Genomic DNA, 6,083 nt, shown 5'->3' on the forward strand with positions numbered 1-6,083 from the left:
AGTGGCTGTACTACTGCATGTTTGAAATTTGCAGGAACCACACCAGAAGACAGACTGCTGTTAATAATGTCAAGGACATACTGTTGTATACTAGGAAAAATTTCTTTAAAGAATTGTGGAGGGACAGGATCCCGTGGGGAACCTGTGGGCTTAATATGGCGAACCACATCCTCTAAAGAGGAGAGCGTCACAAGCTCAAACTGAGTGAAAACAGCAGCGCAAGGGACAGAGACTGAGGGGTCAGAGTCAGGAGCTGTGATAAGAGCCCTGATGGTGACAACCTTTTCAATAAAAAAAGTTCAGAAAATCATTGCAAATCTCAGGAGAAACTTCCAAACAGACATTCAAAGGAGTATTAAGAACAGTGTCAATGGTCCTAAATAACACACGTGGGTTATGACAGTTGGAAGAAATAATATTTGCAAAATATTCCCTTTTTGCCTCTTTAACAGTGTTCTGGTAGCGATGCCAGCAGTCTTTGAGAATTTGAAATGATACATGCAGTTTATCCTTTTTCCACCTCCGTTCTGCTCGACGACATTCCCTCTTAACAGCACGACTGCTCTCATTAAACCAAGGCTCAGGTTTAGCCTTAAGCTGCCTGGTTTTTAAAGGAGCCACAGAGTCCATGATTTTTTGACAGCAAGAATTAAACCAGGAATGTAGGTCTTCTGTGTCAGAGGAAACAAAGTCAGAAGGCCCGCCGAGCTGATTAAAAGCAGCAGAAAACTGCGCAGCAGTGGCGGGGTTAATAACCCGACAGCACCGAGTAGCAGTGCCAGGTTTAACTGCGGTATATGTCAAACCAACGTTGAATAACACAGGCATATGATCTGAGAGTGCACAGTCACAAATCTCCAAGTCAGTGACAGGCAGACCATATGACAGAACATTTCATCAGAACAGAGCATCGTGAGATTGTAAGACATACCGTATTTTCACGACCATAAGGCGCACTGTGCTAAAAGGCGCAGTCTCAGTTATGTGTGCCCTTACTGTATTTAACACACACATAAGGCGCACTGGACCATAGGGCGCATACAAGTACCGTATGCGTATTTAAAAATAAAGCGGGAGCAAACCTGAATTCGGTACCTTACTCACATTTCTATTGCCGGTAATCGTCATCATCAACAACACACAAGCATACAAGTGTGCATATTTAAAAATAAAGCAGGAGCAAAACTGAGTTTGGTACTCACATTTTTATTACCAATAATCGTCATCATCAACAACACACAAGCATACAAGTGTGCGTATTTAAAAATAAAGCAGGAGCAAAACAAAGTTTGGTACTCACATTTTTATCATCAATCAAACCCATCGAAGTCCTCATCCTCTGTGTCTGAATTGAACAGCTGCGCTAAATCTCCATCAAACATGCCAGGTTCACTGTCTTCACCGTCAGAGTCACTTTCCGTGCCGTGCGGCTCCTCGGAAACGATGCCGGCTTTTGCGAAAGCTCGAACAACAGTGCCAGCAGACATGTTAGCCCAAGCATCTACAATCCATTGGCAAATTGTGGCGTAACTCGCCCGGCGCTGCCTTCCACTCTTAGTGAAACTGTGGTCTCCACCGGTCATCCATCGCTCCCAGGCCGCTCGCAGCCTTACTTTGAACGGGCGGTTCACACCGATGTCCAGCGGTTGGAGTTCCTTTGTCAGGCCTCCCGGAATGACAGCAAGCTCACAGTTCATTTGCTTCACAAGTTTTTTCACATCTGCTGTGAGATGGGCACGCATAGAGTCACAGATCAACAGCAATGGTGATGCGTGGAAAAAACCACCTGGTCTCCTTACATACACCTCCCTCAGCCAGTCTTTCATCATTTCCTCATCCATCCAGCCCTTTTCATTTGCCTTAATGATGATTTCTGCTGGAAACTTCTCTTTAGGCAAAGTCTTTCGCTTAAAAATCACCATAGGCGGCAGTTTCTGTCCATTAGCATGGCAGCCAAGCACAACAGTAAAAGAAGACTTTTCATACCCCGTTGTGCGTATCGCTACCGTGCTGGTCCCCTTCTTCTCCACAGTGTGACTCACCGGGATGTCAAAAGTGAGCGGGACCTCGTCCATGTTTGTGATGTGGCTGGGTTGGATGTTTTTGTCGCCGATGTGTTTGCTGCAGTAGGAGCGGAAGATGGCCAGCTTTTCCTTATAATCCGCTGGAAGTTGCTGCGCTACCGTAGTCCTGGTCCGGATGGAAAAATGGCACCGTTTCATAAAACGAAAGCACCAAGACGGACCTCCTTGGAAATGTTCAATGTTCATCTCTTCAGCTAGTGAAACTGCTTTCAGCCGAATGGTGACCGTCGAAACGCTTCTCCCGCTCGCTCTTTGCTCGATGATCCACCGCTCGAGTCTTTCCTCCAACTCGAGCCACCTCGCCTTATGTCCGCGGAAACTCAGCTGCGTTTTCTTGACCTGCCGGAGCTTGTTTTCCAGCTTCCTCCATTTGCGAACCATCGATTCGTTAATCTTAAATTCTCTCGCCGCTGCTCGATTTCCATGTTCCTCTGCGTAGCTGATGGCCTTCAGTTTAAACTGTGCTTCGTAAGCGTGTCTCTTTGCCATTTTCAGGGTTGTTAAAACAACGATGTCCTGCATAATGCACATACCTGTTCTTTTATACAGGTATGTGCGATTGTCCCGGTATATACGATCAACGCCCACACTTCACCCTTTAACGTTCTCATGGTGTTCTCTACTACGTCCTCCTTACAACACATAGGGCGCACCGCGCTATAGGGCGCGCCGCACTTTTTGAAGAAAATCTAAGACTTTTAAGTGCGCCTTATGGTCGTGAAAATACGGTACAAGGAATATATGTGTGTGTTTTGTTCAATTTTGCAAGTATTTGTAATAAATCTGATTATTTAACAATATCCTTTTCATATCATGAAGGATGCAAGCTGTGCGTGTAAAGTATAGAGAACAACAAAAGTACATCTGTTTTGAGGGCCAACTGACCTACACATCGTTTTTGGAATGTGGTGAGTAAAAAAAATCAAAGTTTCCAGTGTGTTTCATAGCTTGTGTGAATCAGTCAAGCTTTGGGGATGGTGCTGTAATAGCTGCTATACCAAATGTTTAGGCTTTTTTTCTGGTTCAGTTTATGTAATTTCACTTTTTTTTTTGCCTTGTTCTGGTATTAATTTCAAATGTATAATGCAATTTTATAATGTTCACAGTTGCCAAGAAGTTCAACATTCCAAACTTGGACTTCAAAGTTTTTGATGACTCAAAGACTGAAGTTGATGAGGATGTTTTTGATTTCCTTATGAAAAAACAAAACCTTGGTGTGCTAGAGATTTGTCAAGCAGAATGTCCAAATCCAGATGGTAAGTATCTTGGAATGTCATCATCATCGTCATTTTTAAACTTTTAATTGACCGGGTAGTGGGGAGAGAAACCACAGTCCAGTTTATTTCCTGGTTGCAAGTTGAGAGGGTGTGAGCAGTTACGTAAGCACAGTCAGTTGTCCTATCAAATTACTTGGTCCAAATATTAAGATTGGCCAAACTTTTTTCAGGATCCCACGGAAATGGAATAATGATGAGTTTCTATCCCTGATGGAATTTTTAACAGTTTAATGTCCCATCAGCTTGGTAACAGCATTTTAACTTAAGCAAAGAAAAATCTAACATCTGCAGAAAGGTAAATGTCACTAGAATCACTCAATCACTGACCCACTGTGTCATTCATGCTTTAAGTCCTGGCTAGTAGAACATGTTCTGTGTAAGGCAAGCTAATAAATTTACTGAATTGTTTTCAAATAATCCTATATTTTGCTGGGTACTACAATGTTTATGATTGTGTAAATAACACTAACCATCATACAAACTTAAACAAGAAGGCAAGAAGACATGAAACACTAAACATATAAAGGCTAATTTACATCATGGAGCCCTGCTCTCAAAAACTGACATGGATTTAACTATTTCTGAAGCTGGACTAAAGAAATAACTGCTAAACATTTAAAAAGATTTTCTGTTTGTTATGGAATGTGATGTCATGTGGTTGGTTGTGACTAATAAACTTAAATTAGTTTGTGTTATCGATTCTGTCACTCATTGGCTAAAACAGGAACATCAAGGCACTACAACTAAAAATCTTCAACACTGCTCACTCATAAAGCACTTTACAAACCCAGCTACATGAACCTCATTGTTGCAGTCAGGGGCAGCACAAAAGTGACCTCTATAATTTTTATGATTTGATAGATTCTTCTGCAAGCACCTCCTTTACCAGTTCCAGTGGAGAAATTGAAGTGGACTCTGATGACACCATATTATTGGAACACAGTCCTACAACAAGACGGAGAGCTGACGACACTTCTCTTGCCCGAATAAGCTATGTAGTTTGCTGTATACCCTTTCAGAAAGTTGACACAAATTTGAATATATTATATGTATTATTATCACTGTCATAAAAGCACAAGATTCTGCTGTCTTTCCTTCAGCACAGGTCTGCAAATTGTAGACCAGATCGGCAACATAAAAAGTTAGTGTGCTTGAGAGACAGACAAATTTAAGGGTAATTATTTGTGCTTTTTAACAGAACTTTAGGTGGCTTTGAAGCACAGTGATCATGAATATCTAATGAACCTCAATTCTATACTAAAACATACTTTAAAAAAATAACATGTATTCGTGACTATAGACCTTTGATTTGATCTAGAACGAACCTGAAAGCTTTTTTAGTATCACAAGAAAAATATTTATGATATATTGATTATATATTATTATATCGCTCTATTTTACTGTAACTTCGATGGTTGAAGATGTTCTAAAGAACAAACCAGGAGGAGAGAGGATCATCAATGAGTATGCCCGGACAAAAAGCCTAACGGATAGCAGACGGTCAAGATATTAGTTGCACATATGACAAGTGAACATGGGTATGCTGACATAGTTATTTCATAAGTATATATATGATAAATTCATTTATCATTTATTCATTCATTTATTTTCTTAGAGGTGGTATTTAGACTTTCAACTTTGTGTTTGTCTGTGTAGGACAAGTCCTTCAAGACGTGTTAAAGAGAAATATGCAAAGGGTATCATCACGTTGTTCCCATACCTGGCTGATCCTAGGAGCAGGCTGGGCTATGTAAGTACAAAAAAGAATAAGTTCAAATAATTTACTTTTCACTCGTGAATGTAAGACATTTTTCAGGCATGAAATATATGTAGAATTTACTTAACAGTTTGGCTCTGGATTGAGTAAAGCTGAAGATGTTTTTCTTTTCGCAGGACTTTCCTCTGTGCTGCCTTTTCTTAACTCTCATTATTTAAATCCCTTTAGAGTTCAGCGCTCCAGTCCCGAGCAAGGGAGCTCAATTGCTGCAATTTTCAGATTGAAAGTGTAAATATATTTTAACATGTTAATTAAAATATTTCATTTAATTTTAGGAGCATTTTTACAATGCAGAAGATGGGAGTGGGTATCTGGCTTGGAGATTGAAGTTTATCCAAAAGGAAGCTTCTAATGGACAAAACAAGACTCCCAGAAGCCTGTGACCATCTTGTCAAGTTTGTCAAGGTAAAGTTACAGTAAAGGAAACATAACTAGTTATATTTACATTGATAACAATATTTCAGATGAACTAAAAGGTGTATGTTTAAATACAATTATGAATTTAGTCATTACCAAGAGATGTATACAGCTCAGTCAAGCAGCCTTTATGTCTTCCACAACCATATGTAGGCTGTATTTGCAACATCACACATTTCTTTTATCACTTGAGTAAAGTACACAAACAACAAGTCATTCCAAACTTTAAGTTCATTGTAAATAGAAATGCTACAATTTCAACAAATTAACTGTCATGGTAATTAACATATTTATATAGATTATATCTGCATATAGATTTTTGTAGATATACAGATAACAGATACTAGTTTTGACAAGCTAGTAGTTAAAATTGAACTAGTTTTGTCTGTTTTGTATCTGTCCTTAATTCTGTCAGCTTCTTGTTTTTTAACCGAAGTCTTATCATGTTGGAACGTTTATCTGTCTTTGTGTCACAGACGGGAACTAGCATCCAGGGGCATCTCGATGGCATCACAGAGAGCCTTCAAC

At 39.9% G+C, this 6,083-nt stretch overlaps 1 pseudogene; it reads left to right on the plus strand.

The window, feature by feature from the left end:
- Window positions 1-2,904: 2,904 nt before the first annotated feature.
- On the plus strand, window positions 2,905-5,521 carry LOC146617796 (uncharacterized; annotated as a pseudogene).
- The last annotated feature ends 562 nt before the right edge of the window (window positions 5,522-6,083 follow it).

This window comes from Diplotaxodon limnothrissa, linkage group LG15 (assembly GCF_057381915.1).
Source record: "Diplotaxodon limnothrissa isolate DT_005_m linkage group LG15, D_limnothrissa_male_GT1.1, whole genome shotgun sequence".
In the NCBI taxonomy this organism is placed as follows: domain Eukaryota; kingdom Metazoa; phylum Chordata; class Actinopteri; order Cichliformes; family Cichlidae; genus Diplotaxodon; species Diplotaxodon limnothrissa.